The sequence below is a fragment of the Amblyomma mixtum genome, chromosome 5 (genome assembly GCF_055824585.1).
Source record: "Amblyomma mixtum isolate Tamu chromosome 5, ASM5582458v1, whole genome shotgun sequence".
Classification (NCBI taxonomy): domain Eukaryota; kingdom Metazoa; phylum Arthropoda; class Arachnida; order Ixodida; family Ixodidae; genus Amblyomma; species Amblyomma mixtum.
The window spans coordinates 69,937,632-69,960,427 of NC_143016.1; the positions used below are offsets into that span (position 1 = coordinate 69,937,632).

Consider the following 22,796-nt stretch of genomic DNA (forward strand, 5'->3'; position numbering starts at 1 on the left):
ATCTTTTCACGCCGTGACATAGGTCATTCTCGACTTTACATTCATAGATCCCTGGGGGTCCCCGTACCAGTCCTCGCGCAATGGTGCGGCGGTTAAGAGATGCGCCACTGCCCTACGATGGCAGGTGCTGCTATCGGTGGAGCATGTGCGAGCCAGGTTGCTCTTCGCGAGCAACCTCTCGCGACCAATCATTAATTGATTTTTATGGCTTTATGGGGTTTAACGCCCCAATGTGGCTCAGTGTATGAGGGACACCGTAGTGAAGGGCTCCAGAAATGTCGACCACCTGGGGTTCTTTTACGTCACTGACATCACACATTACACGGGCCTCTAGAATTTCACCTGCATCGAAATTCGACAGCCACGGGTTAGCTGCTACCTGCCACAGTGGGCAGTTTGCTTACAGTCCAGTGGGCAGGGCTTTACTGCTAGGGCTTCACCAAGGGCTTCACTACTTTTACTCGCAACTCTGATGTTCCTACCTTAAAAACCGAAAGTAAATAGAAAGAGAGGCAGAAAGAAACGCATCGTGCCCTGAGCAAAAACCGATGCACGGCTGTTTGTCAGGACGCGCATAATGGCTGTGAACTTGGCGTAAAGAGTTCCCTTTGGCGACGCAATGAGGCGAGTGGCCTCGAGCCACCTGTCTGATAAAGGTTTTTTAATTGATTTCAATTATGGGATAACAGAAGTTTTGTGCCCTTTAGTCATTAGGCTGCTGTGGCACCTCTTGAGCTTCCGTTCTTAGTTTTTGTTTTTAAAACGCCTGTATGCAGGTCCTCGACGTTGCGGTACTATGTGGCAACGTGAATGTCCCGCTTGTTCGCTGCTGACCAAAGACAACGTTATCCAGATGGCGTAAAGCATAAAGGACATAAACATGTGGACTGGGCACTGTTGTAAATGATGATGGTGATTGTCGTAGTATCCAAGTCGGCCCAGAAGCGGGCGCACTCACTGGTTTAAATAGAGGGAAGGGAGTGGGGAAGAGAGGGGGGCTTTTCAGAAATCTATTGCAATACCGTGTCGCAATTCATGACTAACAGAAGCCGGGTGAACAATAACATTGCCGAAGTCTTCCACGACGACTGCGGAACATTTATCAGACGATCAAAACTGAAATAAAGAAACGGTAGTTTTGAGGAGTTTATCAAAATTTTCGGACGGTGTCCTATATACAAAACAGCAAATATTATCAGAAGCCATTCGGTCGAGCATACGGTATAAGCACCAAAATTTAATTAACATGATAGGTTTTAAAATGTTTGGTTTGGTTTGGTTTATGGGGTTTAACGTCCCAAAGCGACTAAGGCTACGAGAGACGCAGAAATGGAGGGCTCCGGAAATTTCGACCGCCTGGGGTTCTTTAACGTGCACTGATATCGCACAGTACACGGGCCTTTAGAATTTCTCCTCCAAAGAAATTGTAGCCGCCGCGGCCGGGATCGAACCCGCGTCTTTTGGGTCAGCAGTCGAGCACCATAACCACTGAGCCAAATGTCGTTCTTGTAAAGAGGGACATCTCATCCCAGGAAAGCTAGTTCAAAAAGAAAAAAAAATTTCGCATCGAGGTAATGAACCAAAATCTTCATCACGTACAGTTTTGATTGAGGTTAGCACGATGATATTGTTACGGGCTTGGGGAAACGCAGGAAGGGCAAGGCGGAGAACGAAAGAAGAGGAAGTTGAGAGTGTTGTGCCCCGTTGGACGCTGATTCCCGCTCGCCGATTCAACCTCTCGCTGCTGGCCTGTTGGACCAGCTAGAACACCCCGGCTGTGAGATTAAATACGTAACAATATCAACACTATTTTTTAAATCCTGACGCGTGTAACCTTCCTGATAACGGCGGTGGCTATCACGAGACAGTTTTGCAGGTTGCTCTTGCCGTATTCTTTGATGGCTTTGTTAACACTTGAGCTTTCTGTATGATTTGTGCTAGTAAATAGGCTTATTAAGGACGAAAACAAAAAGTGGCTCTGTGAATCTGAGGTCGCATGACCTTGCGGGTGTCAATAACCTCCTAGCATAACATATTGTTACGAAGAAGAAGAGGGCAGTGGCGCGGGATGGAGCGCTCGCGCTAGGCCAGCAGCCATTAAACCATATTATCATCTGTCATCATGTCGTCCTTTTCCTAAGCTTGCCACCACGTAACATTTGGTGGAGGTGCTGGGTACTCGTCGTCATACTGGTTCCTGGAGCATCGCCGCTGTCTGCTCGCCTTCGCCGTTGACCGAGGGGACCTGGACTCCGCCGCCGGCTCAACCCGAGCCCGAACTGACCAGAACCGACCAGCCGCTATCCCCAGCCCCGTCCCCAGCCCCGACCACAAGACACGACGACCAGGACCAGACGAACTATGACCCTACGACGACCCGAATCAAGACGGCACCCCCGCCCAAGCTGTCCGGCGAGTCCTTAAACCCTGATCTTCGGCTGTGGGCGACCGACCGCTGGACCTGAAGCTCCAGGGACAACCGTTCACCAGATCATTTCGTTCATCTTGGTGGCAAGCCTTGCATCTTCTTCTATCCTTTGTGATCATGATCATCGCCACCTCATCTTCGAGAATTTACGCAATCGATCGGGACGATCGCTCGGAGGACCCGGGTCATGTTACGAAGAGGGCAGTGGCGCGGGATGGAGCGCTCGCGCTAGGCCAGCAGCCATTAAACCATATTATCATCTGTCATCATGTCGTCCTTTTCCTAAGCTTGCCACCACGTAACAGTAACATGAGGCTTTTGAGCAGTAGTAATAAAAGCAACCGTCGCAACATGAGCCAAAGCAGCAGTGCTATCAGAATCAGTAAAAGGGGTAACAACGCTATTGTAATACCATATGTGTTAGAGAGCCAGGTGTTGCTATCCGCCGTCAGTTAGGAAGCTATCAAGGCAAAGTTTAGTTAGCTTGCATAACCCTATTAAACAACACGCAGATCACACAACTAGCAAAATCAGAGCATCAGCTATCACAACTCTTCGTTCACAGTTAACCGGCGGCCATTTCAGCGGTTGGAGGAAGTCATTTCGGCGGTGCATACGACTTCGCATGCCCAGTTGACAGCTTTCGCGCAGAGGGCGTTGGCCGCGGGACATGCAAGGGAGGGTGAGGACGAGGGGGAAAAGAAAGGGCACATAAGCGGCAACCACAGTCGCGGGACCCCCTCTCGCGCTCGCCGCACGCAAAACACAAATTAATAAAGCGAGCACGACGACGCCACTCGTCTCGACTGGCCGTCGGACGTGACGACAGCGTAGCGGGAAGCACCAACACTTGGCGCCGTCCACCAACGGCGGGAAAGCCCAAGCTCGCGCTCAAACGAAGCGGGGGTCGGGGGACGAGGAACGAGGGGTGAGGGTTTGCATTTAAGCGCTAGGTCATTCCCTCCGTGTTGGCCGCTGGCACGACGTATGCATGCGAACGCGTGGCTTGGGCCGGAAGGGTTGTTGCTGGTTGCTAAATAATGGCCGCTTGCAGATTCAGAATTACAACGCAGAAACAATACTTGTAGTTAATGTTACCGCGGGGCCGTTATTGCACACTTCGCTGAAGAAATAGGCAGAAAAAGAAGCCAAACAAAAACAAAGGAACCATCCCCTGGTTGAAACACTCTTGTACTTTCATTATTTGCGCTCATAGGTTTTTCTTGCCAGGTGCTTGCTTCGCGGATGAAAGTAGTGATTTAAGAAATTCTCTACATCAGCTCTACATCACGTTTCAAACCGTGCGATGTTATGCAACGTTGCCTGATTAGCGTTATCTAGGTAGGTAAACATCTTCATTAATTCATGTGAGAATCAAGTGAGCAGGGAGAGGGGCGGGGGGGGGGGGGGAAGCAGGACGACGACGGGATGTCCGGGTAGTTTTGTGCTTCGGCGACCCCTCGTGCCCAATCCACTCTGTGAAGCTGCATCTCCAGCTGCAAGCTGCGCAGAGCAGCCTCTCGTCGCTCCTGATGTTCTGACCCTTGCCGCGCGGGCCTACTTTTGTTCGGGAAATTCAGAGAGATGTGACTAAAGTCGGCTCTGGAGCTGGGACACAAGTGGCAGTGAGAAGTTTCACCGTGGGTTAAAAAGGAGAGAAGGAAAAGCGGTCGTGATTGTGGCCGTTTGAAGTCTGCTCCACAAAACCTGGTCGCTTTTGGGAAGAGACGTATGCGGTGGAGTGTATATTAGGCGGGAATTTATATAACACAGGGTGAGGTCATGGTAGTTGAGAAGTCGATACCTGGCACTGCGAGTCGGAAACAGGTCGCTCTCAGCTCGGTTGACGAGTGCTAGCCAATTATTTTTCTCCACTTTCTCAAACCTGACACTGCTTTTGCTAGAAGGTGGCTTCACCGTAAAAACGCAGTTGATGCGACAAAGCCGCTTGTGACGGGATAGGAAAGAGGGACAAGTAGGAGACGATGTTGAAAAATAAAGTTGCAAGATTTACACGCCCCCTCCCCACTCCAACCCCTCCCCCCCCCCCCCCCCCCCGAAAAAAAAACTAGACAAAGTGAAGAGAAGAACACGTTTAGCTGTTTGCGCTGTGAAAATCTTTTTTCTTAAATTATAGGCCACCAAGTCAAGCATAATCGATGTTCGGCCCACTCTTTCGAGGCTTTGGTGTAATTTTATTTATTTAGAAGTAAATGTCTAGAATAATCACTATTTATTTATTTATTTATTTGTGACGCTGAGTGTGCCGCGCGGCATAAAACGTGGTGTTAGTCACGAACGGTAGAATAAGTTACAGAAATGCATGAAGCCCGGTTTTGTTGTAAAAAGTCACATAAGCTTCGGGCGTAAATGTATTTAGTTACCCACACGTTCAAACTAGAGTCATTGTTTGCAGACAGTCCTGCCTCTTGAAGAACTCGAGCGCGCACCAGTGAAGTTCCGGGACACATGTCCACAGTAGGTGGTGGACATTGGTGTCGGAAGCGGGTGCCTCGCAGTGAGGGCATTTTTGCGGCGCAGGAATCTTGTCACTTTTCCACTGGTTGCGAACAGCAGGCGTAAGGGCCACTCCGACACGCAGCCGCCTCAGAGAGACCTCCTTCACCCGTGATAGGTTGGGGGGAAGGGTGTAGGTACACGGGGGAATAAGGGCACGTGTACGCTGCCTGAGGGAGGCTGAAGATGTTAGATGTGTCAGAAGTGGATCTGGTGGCAAAGAGGCAGGTGGAGTTTGTGGAGTGTCAGTCACTAAATTTTGTAATCACTAAAATTCATAGAAAACTAAAAGCGCTCGGTCACATCGGCATTCTTCAATCGTACTTTCAAGATATGATCGAATGTGAAACATCGCGCGAAAGAAATTAAGCAAGTAAGACCAAACTTGCGGCGAAGCGGTTATACAAGCAAGGTACTGCGGTCACAGGTACAACGCGCATCAACCGGGCTAAACCGAACTGTGACGAAAGCAGAAAAGCTGGCGCCTATCCTTTATGCCTGTGGTGTGAGTGAAAACCTTGATCGAATTTTTTCTGACTCTGACGTTCGCGTGACCCACGTCTCTTCATGCAAACTATGACAAAATCTTGTACGGAGCAAGGATCGCCCTGAGCAAGCTATAAAAATTTCTCCAACTACCTCGGACAAAAATTTTGAAAATTGAAAAATTGTAAGAAACTGCTATGGAAATATTCAAGGTAATGGACCATTCTTCTCATATGTCGCAAAATCTTTCTTTTAAAGCGTTTCCATCGATCGTATTGAACAGTTAAGACTGCCATAGAAACCAATGGGGAACGTTTTTGACAGTAGCAAAAACGGTAATAGAAAAAAATTGTAAGACTGCCGTCGAGTCATCTACAGATATATTGATTGTTATGTCGAAATCTTCCATCATATGAAAAAACTGCCAAAAATGCTTTTGTTCGGAATCGCTGGGTATGTTCTACAAAAGAATCGAGGAACATCAAAATGATGTCGCCCAAGACATTACTCGCTCAAACGCTTAAACAGAACGTCATGAAGACACTGGCCACGCCATCGATTAAGACAAGGCACGTGTGACTTACAAGGAAAAATTGGTATAAAAAAGCTTGCTCATTCAATCGCTATACATTCAGTCGACACGACATGCGATAATCGAACACGATGCATTCCCCTCGAAGATATGCACCCACTCCTTCAGAAAAGTCATCCCCATATAACGCACGGACCTTTTCTTCATCTCACTGTGATCAAGGCATCCGTAAGGGCGCCGAAAAATCACTTTCTGGGGAGGGTACATGAAGTATTTTAATCACTATGCTTTATTAAGTTGAACACCTGAGCCAAATAATAGACTTCTGGGGCGCATCAGATAACCCACAACAGAGCGCAAAAGTTGGCGAGCCCTTTCCGGCCACTTCTAGCTCGCGCTTTTCTACATTTCACGCTTTAGCGTATAGCGGGTAAAAAATAGCTACTTGTTAGATTCTTTTAGACGTCCCACAGCTACCGTAGCCGCGACCAGTCAGCCGCATCGCTCCGGCAGGACAGGAAACTGAGCCCCCCCTTCGGGGAATTCCCGCGCGTATCGGCCGCCGGCGGTGAAGCCGAGTGAGCGAGGCCGTCGGAGGAGCGCCGACCTTTCATGGTGCCGAAATTGGCAAGAGGAGATATAAAGGCGCGAAAACGCTGTAATTTGAAATTTGTCCACAGATAACTTAACTTCTAAGAAAAGCAGTAAAAAAATTCTTGGTTGAGGATATTCGTGAAGCGGCGACCTTCAACGTCTCAGGCATATCGCAACTTTATTGAAAGCCCCTTTAAAGGCATCAGGTGGCTTAAAGGAAATAAATTATATGGTGCACGTTGTGTGTGTGTGTGTGTGTGTGTGTGTGTGTGTGTGTGTGTGTGTGTGTGTGTGTGTGTGTGCGCGTGTGTGCGTGTGTGCGTGTGCGTGTGTGTGTGTGTGTGTGTGTGTGTGTGTGTGTGTGTGTGTGTGTGTGTGTGTGTGTGTGTGTGTGTGTGTGTATATACAGGGTGTTTTTTTTAGAAGGTCCAAAATTTTTAAAAAAAGGTAAACTGCTTTAGATTTATTTTAGCACTGCGGCTATACTGGAGGCTACGGCGGGCGCCAGGCAAGAGGAAAACTGTTTTAATTAGTTCGCTGATTAACTAAATATGTTAATTAACTTTTCTCATTTTTGTTTTAGGGGATATGTCGTATTCGCAGAATTGGAGATCGTCCTCTAAACAGTCCAACCAAGAAAAAACAATTTTAATTCAAAATTTTTCACGCACGTTACGAGGCGCGAAAAAGTCACCCTGGTAGGCATCTTCACACCGTAACGCAGCGGCGGGAGCGCCTCTGACGTAGTTCACTCCGCCCTGCGCTTTGCGTCAAGCGTCCCGGACTGGCAGCCTGCGCTATCGCTGCTTATCTCGCTTCGCTCCGCGGCCTCACAGAATGTCGCGCTGGAACAAAAAAACATTGCCACAAAGTACAGGGCGGAGCGAGCGCTCACAGACGCTGTGTTACAGTGTGAAGCTGCCTACCAGGGACACTTTTTCTCGCTTCGTTACGCGCGCAAAAAATTTTTTAATGAAAATCTTTTTTCTTGGCTGGACTGTTTGGAAGATTATCTCCAATTCTGCTAATACAACATATCCCCTAAAATAAAAATTATAACAGTTAATTAACGTAATCAGTTAATCAGCGAACTAATTAAAGTAGTTTGTCTCTTACCTGGTGTCCGCCGTAGCCCTCAGTATAGCCCCAGGGCTAAAATAAATCTAAAGGAATTTACCTTTCTTTAAAAATTTTGGACCTTCTAAAAAAAAACACCCTGTATATTGTAATGTGGAAACTCGCACAGTTAGCGTGGACGGGCACAGTCCTTGTCCCAGCGGTGCTGCATCGTCCTCAATCCCTTTCAGAATGTGTCGGATTTTGTCAGCCTCGCTCATAGATGGATGGAGCCGCTTACACAAATCAACGACGTCCTCGATATAACTCGTGAAGTTCTCGCTGTTCTGATGGGCACGAATGCGCAACCGTTGTTCAGCACGAAGTTTTCGGACAGCGGGGTGGCCGAAAACGTCAGTCAGGCTGGTTTTTAGAGCCGCCCAGGTAGTAAAATCCGCCTCGTGGTTGCGAAACCATAAGTTGGCGACGTCGGTCAAGTAGAAGATGACGTTCGTGAGCTTAACGACGTCATCCCATTTGTTGTATGCGCTCACGCGTTCGTAGGAGGCGAGCCAATCTTCTACGTCGGTGTCGTCAGTGCCGCTGAAGATCGTCGGGTCGTGCTGACGGACGGCACCGGAACAGATGACAGGCTGGGCAGGTTGGACCGAGGTGTCGGACGTCGTGGTAGAGCCTGGTAGCCTGGGCATCGTGGCGTAGATCCACGGGGAGAACAAGCAGCACCTCCACCAAGTGTAATGTGGAAACTTGCACAGTTAGCGTGGCCGGCCACAGTCCTTGTCCCAGCGGTGCTGCTCAGCAGGTCAGCGTTGGTTGGTTGGTTGGTTGGCCTCGAGTAGAATGGCACATACCCACTACGGGGGAGTGGCCAAGACACAGGCGGTGAACTCGCAAGCGCAAGACCCGAACTTCGTCGGCTTCGCCTATCTTCTTCCTCGCCTTCGTCGGCGCTAGCCGCTGGGGCATCAAACTCCAACTCTCTTTCTTGCAATATATATATATATATATATATATATATATATATATATATATATATATATATATATCAATTTCGCCTCACCCGACACAAAATTGCTTGCTTATACATCCCTCGTGCAACCAATTTTAGAATACAGCATAATATGCTGGTTCCCACACACAAATAATTTAATTACCAAATTAGAAAACATACAACGCAAGGCAGTTAGGTTCATCTATAACAAATATCGCCGCCACGAGTCACCATCCGAACTTCTCACCCAGGCTGGTCTCAGCACTATTAGTAGTCGCGCCAAGCATACACGCATCAAATATATGTATCTTCTCTTGTCTGGAGCCTTTAAGATCAACAGTGAGAGTTACATCTCCCGCTCAGCTCACCGCAGCACTAGAACACAACACTCCAAGCATTTAATCGAATTCCGGGCACACAGCAACACTTTTAAGTACTCATTTTTCCCCCAAGCTGTCCGTGAATGGAATGCCTTACCTGATGACGTGGTCAAGTGCCCGTCCCTGGAAAGTTTTATTTCAAAGCTGTCAACTGTGCCCTGACTGCAGAATGTTGTCGATTCGTTACTTTTGCCCTCCTGCAATTTGTTTTTTTTTTTGTGACTTATGATCTCTGACTGTAGTTTTTTTTTTCTTTGTTCCACTGTGCCAACTAGAACTGTATAACAATAATTTAAGTGTACTTTTCTTACTGTTGTTTTTCTCCCTTTGTATCATATGCCCCAATCCTGCAACAGCCTCAGCATGAGGCTAGCAGTATGTACTAAATAAAATAAAATAATATATATATATATATATATATATATATATATATATATATTTGCAAAATGCTGTACACATAAACCTGACACCACTCAAATGTAAAAAAGTTGTTCAAAACTAGTACTGAAGCGCTATGCTGAATGAAAGAACAGAAGTCCTTATTCCGGCGGCAAGAAGCTTGGGACTGTGAGCAAGCTACACTTCGCTGTTTGAGCTTGAACTTTTTTTCACAAGCTTCATTTACTTTATTGTAAACTCGGTTAAACTTCAAAGTGCTTGAAAATATCCGGTACCATTCCAACAAAGAAATAAAACGAATACCATGCCTGTAAATTTTTTGTCGTGAAAAGGAAGCCTTGGCGACCTTGAACTTCCAGTAATTATATGCGCTGACCTCATCTCCCTTGCTGCTCCCAAAAACAACCCACCGCTATGGAATATTTGTTCGCAAGAGTAAATGTGGCATCGGCGTTCATTTTTTTGCTGCCTCTACACTGCACTCGATCAATAATGAAGGCAGAGAAAAGAGGGCTTGCGAAGCTACCGGTTACGTGTTATGGCGTTAAAATTAGGCGTGCTTGCTCACCTCTTGCTGCACTGAAAATTTAGGTAGTGTCTAGCTCGCTCATTTGGGGGCACACCCATTGATTACAAAATTAAGATCCAGAAAGTTCGACATCTGGCTCGCAGCGTAGCGAAAGTCTTGCTACGGTGACGAAAACTCATCGCTTTTGACCTTTCATTGGTTGGGACATAAATGACGACACGCATGCCGCAAGCCGGCCATTTTTGATAACGTAACACATATGCTTGGTCACGCTCATTGAACCGTAATTATCTGTCATTAGCGGCCATAGTTTCGTGATTGCCTGGGGCGGGGAAAACTTGCTCCAATTTCCACATTGCACTCGCACGTATATCAATTGTGAGCTGTAGTTTCTGGATTCAGCCAGTTTTGCGTGTGGGACACGTCAGCATTTTCAGTGCCAATTGAACTGACTCAATGGCATCAGCTGTACAACACGTTAAAGGGTCGCGGCATGAAATATGCATCCTTTTCATCCTATTCACTAAAGACTTGACTACTAAAACGGCTGTTATCAATCTGTCAAACAGGCCGTGAAGGTTGAGGCGTAGGCTCTGCCTCTCATTTACTCGAGAGGTAGTTTTTCTCGGTTTCTTTTCCATCTTATTAGTCTTCACCATCGTCATCATCATCATTAATAATAATCATCATCATCCACGTCAAAATCACGGCAGCGCAAAAGCCTCTCCACTGGCTTTTAGTTATTGCTGTCCTGCCTCATATGCGGAAGGGGTTCCAGAATATTTCCTCAAGTCGCTATTATATCCGACCTGACCTTCGGCCACTCCGATAACGCTTTCCCTATTTTTTTTTTTTTGTATCTGCATTGAACACTTCACCGGTTGTCAGTTCCGCTCATTACATTCTCCGTCCATTTCCATACCCATGTCGTCTTTGTATCGATGGTTTCGCCACGCTCTAAGGCCTCTGGTCACAACGACGTGAATAACTGTAATGATATAAAGGGGGGCCTCAGTCTGAAGGCGCATACCATTTCAACATCTGTTCGATAGAAGACGACACTCCAAATATCAACCTATCCGTCCCATGCTACGTGACGTGCTATCTGGCACATATTGATGAGACTGCCAATGCGAGCCGGCGGTTTGGTCCGCATCAGTCGTTGTATTTTTTCTGCTACGAACAAAGATAACACCTCATTGCACATTCAACAAAGCGGTGCGAACGTGAAATAATAAAAAAAAACAGTAAAGAAGAGAGGACATTGGACTTAGATTGGGTGGTTAAAAAAAAGTTATGCGACTAAAAAAAAGATGAATAGGTTACTCCGTAATGTGAAATTGGAGCGCAGCTTGATATTGCGATATGCAGAAAACTTGAACGACGCTTAAGCTACCCTTAAAAGTACAATGCGAAGCATTGCCACATTGTCGCACAAGGCCTCTAAACTATCGCACTGAACGAACGGCCCTCAGTAGTGTGGAGCAGCGCGGTGCAATCCTTGCCCGGTTGCGGCGTGCTCTCTAGCGTTAGCTGCTCCCTGCGCGAACGCGTTTCTTTCTTTCTTTCTTTCTTTCTTTCTTTCTTTCTTTCTTTCTTTCTTTCTTTCTTTCTTTCTTTCTTTCTTTCTTTCTTCCTTTCTTTCTTTCTTTCTTTCTTTCTTTCTTTATTTCTTTATTTCTTTATTTCTTCCTTTCTTTCTTTCCTTCTTTCTTTCTTTCTTTCTTTCTTTCTTTCTTTCTTTCTTTCTCTCTTTCTTCTTTCTTTCTTTCTTTCCTTCTTTCATTCCTTCTTTCTTTCCTTCTTTCCTTCTTTATTTCAGCATCAAACTAAATACAGAGCCTGATGCAGGGACAGAAGCTAAAGGCTAATGGTGCCTGACGAGGCCTCCGACTCTACACAGTTCACAGCGGTACAGATACAATACGAATCTTACAAAACAAAAGAATAAAATGTGCCTCCCAGCTGTAATCACAAAAGATAAAAAACGCAACATTTGACACTTGTACATAAACGTATTGCTTATACTGTTGCACACAAAAACAAGTCACACATAATAGGACGTTACACAAATTACAATAAATCAGCACAAATAGCTGCTGCACAAAAGTATACAATATTACATAATGCACTTTTTAAATTATCAGTGAAACTGCATAATATGGGTTGGAACGACACAAAAGCAAGATAAAAGCAATTCATAAAGTCGTTTTGAGTTATGCAGAGTTTTGTGTTCCTTCTGTGAGACGACAGGAAAACATGAAAAACAGTGTTAAATTATGACTATACTCAATTTGACAACATAACAATAGCTCCCTAAGTTGGCATTTAAATGCTTTTAATTTGCATTCAAAGTTTAGCTTGCCTTCAAATTTGTTTATGATGGCAGGTATTTGAAATGTCATTGTTTGCCTTCCATAATTTGTTCCTCATAGCCTCAGTCGCTTTGGGAAGTTAAGATGAACCATAAACCAATCTTATTCCGAATGACTGCTGACTGCTACCGCAAATTGGAGTGGTTACCTGAGTTCCCAAAACGTTTCACAACTAAATCACTACTTGGTAGCTAAACTTAAAGAGTTCGAAATTAGTTACTAAATTTAGTGTAAGAACTGCCACAATGCCCCCATGCTAAATAGGAGACCCTTAGAGATCACTGAACTCTTTTACGATGCTCTTCTGCGCGGCGCAGGTACGCCATAAGAGGCGTTGCACGCAAAGGCCTTATGCGCATAAACATGCTCCAGGAAAGGAAACCTTGAAGCTACTGCTAGTGCCTTACGTTGTAGGCATGGCTTCCGTACAATGGCTTGCACTAAACAACGTAAGATAAGCGGCATGCGATGAGAATGCGTTCTAACCAGCTGCTCTGCTCGGCAACTTTGCTATGTAATCCTTTATTGTCTACAGCGTTGGTGGGTGTCGCAATGCCTACCGAGCTGGCCTTGTCGAGGACGCCTACAGTGAACTCTGAGCCGATAAAAATACAGCGCTCGTTGCTGGCCTCCTCGGTCATTCGTTTGATGAGCCCTATTATTCCGTAGCTCCTCTCAGGGGATTACACTTGTTACTCGTATCAGTATTTGTGTTGCAGATAGCGCAGGAGTGCATTCGTGCTCACCGCCAGTTCAGCATTCTTTCGATTGCGGTCCATGTGACTCCTGCTCTTTGGTGAGACGTTCCACATATACCCCGCCGTTGTCGGTGGGGTCGTTGCTCAATATTAGAGCCAAAGGTGCGACTACATCTACACGTGCGCTTGCCACTAAGAATAGGTCGGCCTGTAACAACTGTCGTAGCTGGACTGGCAGTGAAGTGCGCGCAGCAGGCGGAGGTTGCGAGTCCTTTCACCGTCGGTGGCATATTTCTTTTGCCTCTGGCTCGTTTCATTATGCATTTCATTTCTGTAATATTGTCTTTGTGAACTTCGCTTGTGCCGTGCCAGGAAATAACCCTGTGAAAAGAAAAACCCTGCTTGCCGATATCTGTTTACCAGCGGTCGAGAGTCTGTCTAGATTTGTGGTTTTTTCCCTCGACTCCTTTTCATACCTGTAGGCATGAATAAAGATTATTATTATCATTATACTTGCCTTTAATGCGAATTTCAGGAGACATCTAAAACATTACCATTCGATTTAGGCTTTCATACTTCCATGCTGCCACTGTCACGTGTTAATCGTTTCCTCGTGTCAGGGCTCGTTTACAACTTACTTACATAGTCTCCTTCGCACGCAGTGCTTATCCCCCAGAAAAAAAAAAGAAAGTATTACGCAGGCTGCTGCAGCCGTCATTCGACATTCCTTTTTTCCTTTCTCCTAGTACAGTTAGCCAAGCGGAACACTCATGTGGTTATCTTTCCTGCCTTCCTTCTTATTCCCTCTCTCTCTCTCGCTCTCGGGAAGCATTATATGAAAGCCCAGAACAGTATATTCATAATTTCTACGGTTCGGACAAGACAAGGGCAGATGGACGTTTTTATTCGAGTACGTTCCTGATTCGGCGCGTTCAAAAGCGGCTTAGTTTAAAATGTCAAGGTACAGACGAAAGCTGATGCTCTTTTGTTTTCCCGAAAGTAAACAAAAGATTTTGGGTGCATTTAAGCTCCGCCTTAAGAATATGACGCTGTAGCGTTAATGGGTCCCTTCAGCGGCCACGGCTCCTCTTTGCATATCAGTTCGCAGACACGGACACCGTACGTTATGTTACTCTATTTTTTATTTTGATTTAAGTTTTTTATTTGCCCCCCTTTAACCAAGCGGTCTATGGGTAGCGCGCCCCGCTCAAGGCAAAATGAGCAGTAATCCGGGTCCTGGCTCCACCATTTTTCTTTTCAGCGCAGATTTTTTTTCTTCAAATGCACTATGTAATTGCGGTGGAACCACGTCATTACTGTGTAGACCAATGAGGAATAGTGTACGAATGTCATCACTGTTGTACTCAGTAGTAGTGAGGTGTATGAATTACCCGCGAGAAATATTGTGTTTGTGAAGTCACAACCTTCTCGACCACTCCCTATTTTCTCGATAGAATGCCAGCTACTACGACGTCGAGCTCACGGCTGAACGGGACCCTTCGCGCTATCGTGTCAAAACATAAAACCAATCCTGTAGCCGGGAGGTGAGCCAAGCACAGGCTCACTTACTCCACCGTTCTGGGGTGTAAAGAAAGTAAGGTGCACTAGACCCCTGCCTGTTCCACTAAGAATAACAGCTGCGTGAGCATATAAATCATCGCCCACTTTCACGCGCAGAAACCTGAACATTTTATTCGTTGCTCTGTGGCCCTTACGCTCTTCGCCAACTGCTGTTGTTTTTTCTATGTGTATGTGGGATTTAGTGGGCTCTCGGCTCATGATAGAGGAGAGATTGTAGAACAAAGAGTTCAAGGTAAGGGGCAGATTTATGAGAAAGGGTGTGAGATGGAGAGACGGCCACCTTTCTTCTAGAATGTTTCAAAGAGAAACTTTTAATTTGCGTTCGTTTCTGTCCAGAAGAAAAAACTTAAGAAATGTGTGATGCGAATACCCCCCCCCCCCCCCAACCGCCAATATCAAGACTTGGCCTCCACTCAGCCTCTAACCTTAAGCCTCTGGTTCGTCCAGTGGCGCATGCTTTTATTCACTTTCAGGTGATCTCCGACGGAGCACTTTTAGGCTGGACTGCAAAAAACGCGAGACTATGCGGGAGCTTGCACGAAAGCTCACTAGTGCCGCCTTTAAGTATTTCGAGCTTAGTTCTCTGATGGTACGCAGAAGTCAAATTTGCTGCTCTTCCAGATGCCGGGTACTGATTAAGTATTCTAGTTCATGGATATTTGCAAAGTTTTAAGGCAATGTGTCGAACCTTATGACTTCCGCATGACATACACATTGGTGAAAAAGGTCACTCAGTATCGTACCACGCCGCCCAGAAAGTTCGCCCTCTCCAAAGGCCAATGCAGTGGTATTGCTTCCTTCTCCGTGTACAAACGCTTCACCAAGGAGGTTCGACATTATCTTCAGCGCTACAATTAGGTGCTATCGTCCGACGGTAGTTCATATAATATCTCAAGGCATCTCGCCCCAGCAGAACATAGAAGCGGCAGTAGCCTTATATCCCCGAAATTAAACATAATGCAATTGCACTGATATTGAATGTGCATTTACAATGAACTGCTTACGGTTCCTCGAGCACACAACCAAATCATTAACTTTAGGCCATGCGTATTTCAAGAAAGACTCAGAGCTGGAGATTTTGCACTTTGTACAAGAAAGCCAAACGCGAAGAATTTTTTTATTGGCTTGTTTGCTCATCTTTCGGGACTGTAAGATTTTCAGGTGGTACAACTTACAGCAATAACCTGTCAGCCTAAGCCTAATTGTGCGGAGTACCTCTGCCATGGTCACATTGCCTCAGCGTAGTGCTAGCCATGCGGCTGCGTAGGACGGACCGCTAGAAGTTCATTGCATCAACCAGCGAGCAGGCCTATCCTGTATTGTTCAAAAGAGCATTCATGTCCACGCAAAAATCAGCCAAGCCTAACCTTCACTGACGCCGCCGATGATGAAGAGTATTAGTGGCCTAGGTGACATTCACCTTGCGGCGGGTCTGTAGCCGGACTATCCTGCACCCTCTGATGCTTGGATACAGGGACCGCATCATCGGTATTCCCTAGACCTTATCCGATGTGCAAACCTCTTCTTAAATTATATGAGCATACCCCTTGTTTCATACATATAATCATTTCCTTTTTATGCCCTGGGGCAGTAAACATCGTCAGAATGAAAAAAAATGTGAACTATATCATCAGGACAAACCAACGTATTTCCCCGAAATAAAGATGCGTCCATTCGGACTGGCAGGGCTTGACAACATCTTATCTCATGTACAGCGGGGTTCTCTGTCGTCTGACAGAACACTGCGATTGTGAAAAACGAAGCGTGATAGTGAACTGGGGCATATTAAGCAAGAGGTAGAAGATTCAAAGAAGAACGTTTGTGTGGGCTGGTTGTTTGGTTCGTGATCGAAGAAAAAAAAAACTCGCAAAATGACGAGGATGAAAGCCAAAGAAACGAAAAGTGCGCCCGTGGTGTTGTGTTCTTTCCTTTGCTTTCCGTCCTCGTCATTTTTCGCAGTTTCTCCTTTCTTTGATTGAAAGATTGTGAAGGCAGTGAGAGCCCATACCGCCATATTGATACAAGTAATTTTCAGCTCTAAATTATCGATTTTCGTGCACTCTTAGAAAAACAAAAACAAATTAGGCTCCTTAAAAAGAGTCTCCCCTTTATTGCCATTTCCTATAAAGCGCACACAGAGCTCTGCTCGGCGCCCTGCGCGATCTGAAGTATTTATGCCATCACAAGCGAGCAAGTGGGTCATTCGGCCACTGTTTTTTTACCCTAATTTAGACTATTATTAAAAAACAAGCTCTATTTTCGAACAATATTGGCCCAGTATTTTTTCGGGCCCTCTTTGTACACTATCAGCTGTGAGTGCCAGCACGACTGTGTGTCTGTAGGTAGAGTCAAGTTGACTCCCGCGAAAATCCCGAAAGGGAAAGTCCAAGGTAACGGGGAAAAGAAAAATGACCATAAACAACAATGTAGAAAACACAATTAGACAGTACGACTGCGCATTTCATGTACAGAGAAACCCTAGTGACGGAATAAAAGCGTTGTCTTCGCCAAGAAATCGAAGTTGACGTGGTCATAACGTGCCTTGCTGTACGTGGTTCCGGGAGATGTCGTTTCGACGAGCCCCCTTGTCACTACATGCATGCTCGTTCCACTCTTCTTGTCCCATACGTGCCACTCTGTGCAGTCACGCGATGTGCCCCTACTTTGGTGCGCTATCCGCAAACCAGTCTCGGCCTATAAACCTAAACACTAAAACTGGCTTGAGAAATGAGCTACCATGTCAACCTTCTGTGCAGTGCTTGTTCGTTTAATCTCCACAACAGTAGCTGTGTAGGTGCGCTTCTTATACCGGCAGAGCTGTATGGAACACTGACAAGAAAACAAAAAACCATGCACGTACTCTTATCAGAGAGTAATTGGACCTGCTTGCTTAGAAGCCCAGGCGAAGGTTCTGTTCTTATATGAGCAGAATTCAGTTTTGTCCGATTTTTTTTTTTTCTACGGAGCTAAGAATGCCATGAACGGCGCCGAATAATTATACCTGAGCGCCGTTTGTCACGTTGTGGCATTTCCGCGTCACACTGTACAAAATGACCCGGTTTTGGAGAATAGAGCACGCTCATTGCACTACTCGTGGACAGTTGCTCTCTGCACATTCCACTGTGCAAACATTCTCAACCGAAATCAACTTGCATCATGTTCTCATCTATTAATACAATCTAGATTCCACTCATGAAATTACTCTCCCCCCTTCAGTGGTGCAGAAAGCTGACGGGCATAAAGGGTAATACACCGAACCTCTCAATGCCTCTTCTAACGTCGCACATCCGTCGTACCCACGGCATAAGCGCTCGCGGAAGCGTGAAAGCGTGAAACGACAGCGCAAAGCAGTGACGCCGTCCGCCCCGCTTGTATTTCTTCTCACCTGTCAAACTCCGCGACGCGCGCAGCGACAACACACGGGTCAGGCAAGAAGGGGTGTCCAAGTGCCTTTCTCCGCTTCGTCACCTGAGAGTCGATCACAACCGCTTCGATCCAGGAATCGCTATCGAAAGTCTCCCACCTTGCCTTCTTTACGAATCACACGGTGGACGACATGCGCTCTGAAGACAACCAGAACCGATGTCCTAGAAGCCGCTTACAAGCGGCACCCAAGAGTACCCCCCGTGGACTGTCGGGAAAATAACGTGGCAGGAGTGAGCGACAAACCGCGACGGGCGATGATCGACCAAAGCGTCCCGGCCGCGGTGGAATGCCCCAGTGGTGGACGGGGGGGCCTTCTTTTCCGGCAGGTACGGAGTGAGGGACGAGAGTGAGGAAATGAGGAGGGTGAAAGGGGGCGGCGTTCTACACGCCGACGCCTGGCTTCACCGGCACGACCACAGTGCGCGTTGCCAGGGGAGACGAGGCGGACCACCCGCCGCCAAGCCACCTCGGGCTCTGGAATCAATCGGGAACCGAAGGAAAGGACGCGGTTACGAGAAACCGAGCAGGAGACGGCCGCGAAAAGATTAAAAAAAAAAGGGGGAATTCAAGCAGGTGCAACGCGGAGCTTTGCACTACGTCTCTGCGACTGCACGTAAACAACTAATGAAGGGAAGGAGGAAAAGGTGGAAGCATTTCTTTCCCTCCACGAATCGGCAGCGGGACGGCGTCTCTTTTTGCGCAGTTCCGCTAGCGGACATCCGCGCCCGCCTGAAGAGACATTTCAAGCTAACTGGACTAAGAAAAACGCGAGAAAGTTTTGCCATGCTTACGTTTTTCTTGTATGGAGCGCGTTTTGTGTCCGAGTGGCCTTTCCCCAAACCACTCTCTCTTTCTCTCCTTCTCTCTCTCTCTCTCTCTCTCTCTCAGGTTCTCTCACTGGCGCCTTTTTTCTTCCGCACGGGTGGAAACGACCTTCGCATAGATGGTTGCTTCCACGAACTCGGGGCTGCCCCAGGGTTAGTCCACATATCGCAAGTGCTGGTTTATGCATTAACGGTTTTTCGGCGAAGAATGCTTGCGAAAACAGAGTTGGCGACACTGCGCGACCAACCTTCGGAGGTGGCGCTCAGTTGGAGGTCCTTCGCTATGGTGCTCCCCTTAATCGAGGCGTTAGCTTCACGGTGCTCAATGGAACTCGAGGCGTTAGTTTTTGGACGCAACTAAAAACACCTTATAATTAAGTTAGCTAAGGGCAACGTCGCAGCGGACACAAGTGAAAGTGCGTAATTACTACACACAGTAATAAACCGAAGATCTGCTAAAATCTCCTTGCGGTAGGCAATAGAGTCTAGTAAGAGAACATATTTTTAGGGAAGGAATACCCTAGTGACTATGGCATATCGTTAAAGCGCAGGATATGGCGCGTTGTTCTGCTTGTCGACGCCGGCAGAAGCACAGGCTGCGACGACAGTACAAGGGATGGGGCAGAGGGGGGGGGGGGGGGTGGGGAGAGAGAGAGAGAGCAATTATTAAGGTAAAGCTCCACCTTGGTGATGCGTGAGTGCCCGTGCTTTGATGTGGCACACATTGAAGGCAAGGAAATGCGCAATACACTTGTCGCGTAGGCTTATGTGTAGCAATAAAATGAGAAGACCACGACATGGAAAGATTCAAGGAGGGGGGGGGGGGGGGAGGGGGGGGGGAGTGGACCGCTTTCTTCGCTTCCGCAGACGAGAAATTTTTTTTCAGAAAAACAGCACTGGTCAACACTTTTTTTATTTTCGGAGAAAAGAAGTTCATGAAATTTAACTCGTATTTAACTCGTACTAGAACGGCCACAGGTTGTCGGTACTTCGCAGCGAACAGAAGTACACTGGTGGCTGACATGTGAGACTGTCGCTGCAGTGGTTTAATAAAAACACCTTGCGTACTCCACCTAGTGTCACCTTGCTACTACCTCACCTTGCCCCCTGTCTTTCACTGTGCTAAACAATGCCTGCATCTATAACTTGAGCAGAAGCTGAACCATCTTCTGTTGAGCCTCTACTGCTGTCCGAACACCGATACAAAAGCAGAAGCGATCGCCACCGCGAACAAAGGACTTTCAGAACAAAACGTGCCGCTCCCACGCCTTGTGGCACCTTTTGTAGTTGTTCTTACGCGCACTAGCACTAGAATTATACCGGGATACCTATCGATCCCAGGTCGTCTAGCCTGCCCACCGGCAGTAGTAAAGCATTGGCTTTCCGTCACTAATGCCGGTCCTACCTCTGTTTCCTTTACCTTTTCGTCTACACACGCGGCTGGCACGCTTTGTTTTCTCCGTTCTGGGAAATGAACATTTATGGTATTTTTGAACCTGATTCTGTTTCACCGCAAAGCATCTAACCTTGCGGCAAAGACGAAGGTCGTTGGCGCAGCTTACGGCAGACGTTGATGCCGTTAGGAAACCCTAATGCAAATCGCAACGCTCGATTCCCTATTCTCTGTTTTTTTCTTCAGTTTATTCTTCGTTCTGGTGCTCGCACCTGACGACTGACGCAAATGCAGCGTAGTATTGTTTGCACCAGATCAATACCCCGTTCAGCTCAGTCCGATTTGGCTAGTGTCGTTTTCTTCCCTCGTTTTCTTGCGCCCACATTCTTTCTGTGGCGATCATGTGGCGTAATGACTGGCAGCAAATAGACGCTACCGCTGCCTGATGGAAAAGTAATGGCCCGTTGTAACTACGCATGCAGGTCTTTCCAATCCAAAATGCCTTCAGGGAACCAGCACTGTTAGCTTTTTCCTTTTTTTCTACGATGTAATGACAATAAAAATATGAAAGCTAGTCGAATCGGATAACGGAGTATATTATTTCCCGCTGATTTATCGGAGCAAAGTAGCGTCAAGAAAGTAATGTTGAACTGTAAATACGACTAAGAAATTGTGCGTGAAAAGGAACATTGTGTCCCGTGTCGAAATGGACCTGCAGCATCAGCTTGTCAGGCAAAGCTGGTGTAAACGGCGTTGGGATTACAAAAGAAGAGGGGAAGGGGGAAAGGCTGCATTCATCGATGTAGCAAAAGACGCAAGAAACGACACTCAGAACGGCGTGTGAGAACGTAGGATGATATTGTTGTCGGGTTGGCCATACGTCCCGCTATTGTCGCAGCCGCCCGGCTCCCCCCTCTCACCCCTACTACAGCCCTGTCCGCCATGACTATTATGCACCGCGGCGCGTTTCTGTCACCCCAGCACAGCATCGTGCCGAAAACATTGAGCAAGTCCGTCGTCCTAGCCGTTCGCCATCGCCACAAGCCCACCGTTCCCGATCACCTACTCCTCGCCGCAGCTTGTCCCCAACGTACCAAGACCCCTATTCGGGAAACTAGGCGACGCAGCGCCCGGACGTGACGTTGCGTTACCGACCCGGACAGCCAACTGTGTCTCGACCATCGCACCACGCCGCAACCTGATCAATGTCCTCGTAGATAGAGTCCCTGTGCCCGCTCTCATTGACACTGGAGCCCATATTTCAGTCCTTAGTTCGTCGTTCCGCCAGCGCCTCAAAAAAGTTCTTACGCCCGCTAACACCTCTACAGTTCGTGTTGCTGACGGAAACACTGCTACCATCATCGGAATGTGCACTGCGCGCGTTAGCATCGCCGGCCACCACGTCCCTGTGCTCTTCGCCGTCCTTACTACTTGTCCTCAAGACGTCATTTTAGGCCTAGACTTTTTAACAGCCCATTCCGCTCTCATCGACTGTTCCTCCGGACTTCTGCGCCTAGCCCTGCCCCATTGTGTTCACGACCCTAGTGCTGACCATTCCTAGCCTCGCCTCCGCTCCAGTACATTTACTCGCCTACCTCCCGAGGCGGCAGTATACGTGCCCATGTCACCTTTTCCCTCCCTTCCTGACGGCGACTACGTTGTCAACCCCATCACCGACGTCACTCTACAACACAACATCGCCCTACCTCATAACATTGTACACGTCGAGAACAACCTCACCTACATTCCCGTACTCAACTTCAGCATGTCCTCGCAAGTTCTCCCGGAGGGCATTTACCTTGCCGAGCTGTCACCTTTGTCCACATTTACTATTTCTGCAGTGCTGTCCGACCGTCGCGCCGAGGTACCTGCACAGCCGGCCTCGTCACATAGTCCGGAGGACCGCATCTCAGCCATGGTTGCCTCTGACCTGCGTCCCGAATATGCCAGTGCCCTTGCCAGCCTTTTGCGGTCGTACAGCGACATTTTTGATTTCGGTCACGGATCCCTGGGCCAAACGTCCGTCGTCACACATCGCATAGATACTGGAGATGCCCGCCCTGTTCACCGACGGCCTTACAGAGTTGCTCTTTCAGAACGCCATATCATTCAGGAAGAAGTGGACAAAATGTTGGCCAGCAACATTATTGAGCCGTCGAGCAGCCCCTGGGCGTCTCCGGTAGTACTTGTCAAAAAGAAAGACAACAGCTGGAGGTTTTGTGTAGATTATCGACACCTCAACAAGATAACAAAGAAAGACGTGTACCCTCTTCCTAGGATCGATGACGCCCTCGACTGCCTGCATGGTGCCAACTACTTCTCCTCCATCGATCTCCGTTCTGGATATTGGCAGATCTCTGTTGACGAACGAGATCGTGAGAAGACGGCTTTTGTCACCCCGGATGGACTCTACCAATTCAAGGTGATGCCTTTCGGCTTATGTAATGCCCCTGCGACCTTCGAGCGCATGATGGACTCCTTACTACGCGGGTTCAAATGGACCACATGTCTGTGCTACCTCGATGACGTCATCGTATTTTCATCAACCTTTGAGGGCCACCTCCAT

The 22,796-nt window shown here is 47.4% G+C and overlaps 1 protein-coding gene across 1 annotated transcript in view; it reads right to left on the bottom strand.

The window, feature by feature from the left end:
• The window catches only part of LOC149342572 (uncharacterized), a 111,823-nt gene extending 93,580 nt beyond the window's left edge, over positions 1-18,243 (bottom strand). Inside the window, exon 1 of the mRNA XM_089544928.1 lies at positions 17,973-18,243. The gene's annotated coding sequence lies outside the window, so the exon portion shown is untranslated. The remainder of the gene's footprint in view (positions 1-17,972) is intronic.
• Positions 18,244-22,796: the final 4,553 nt, after the last annotated feature.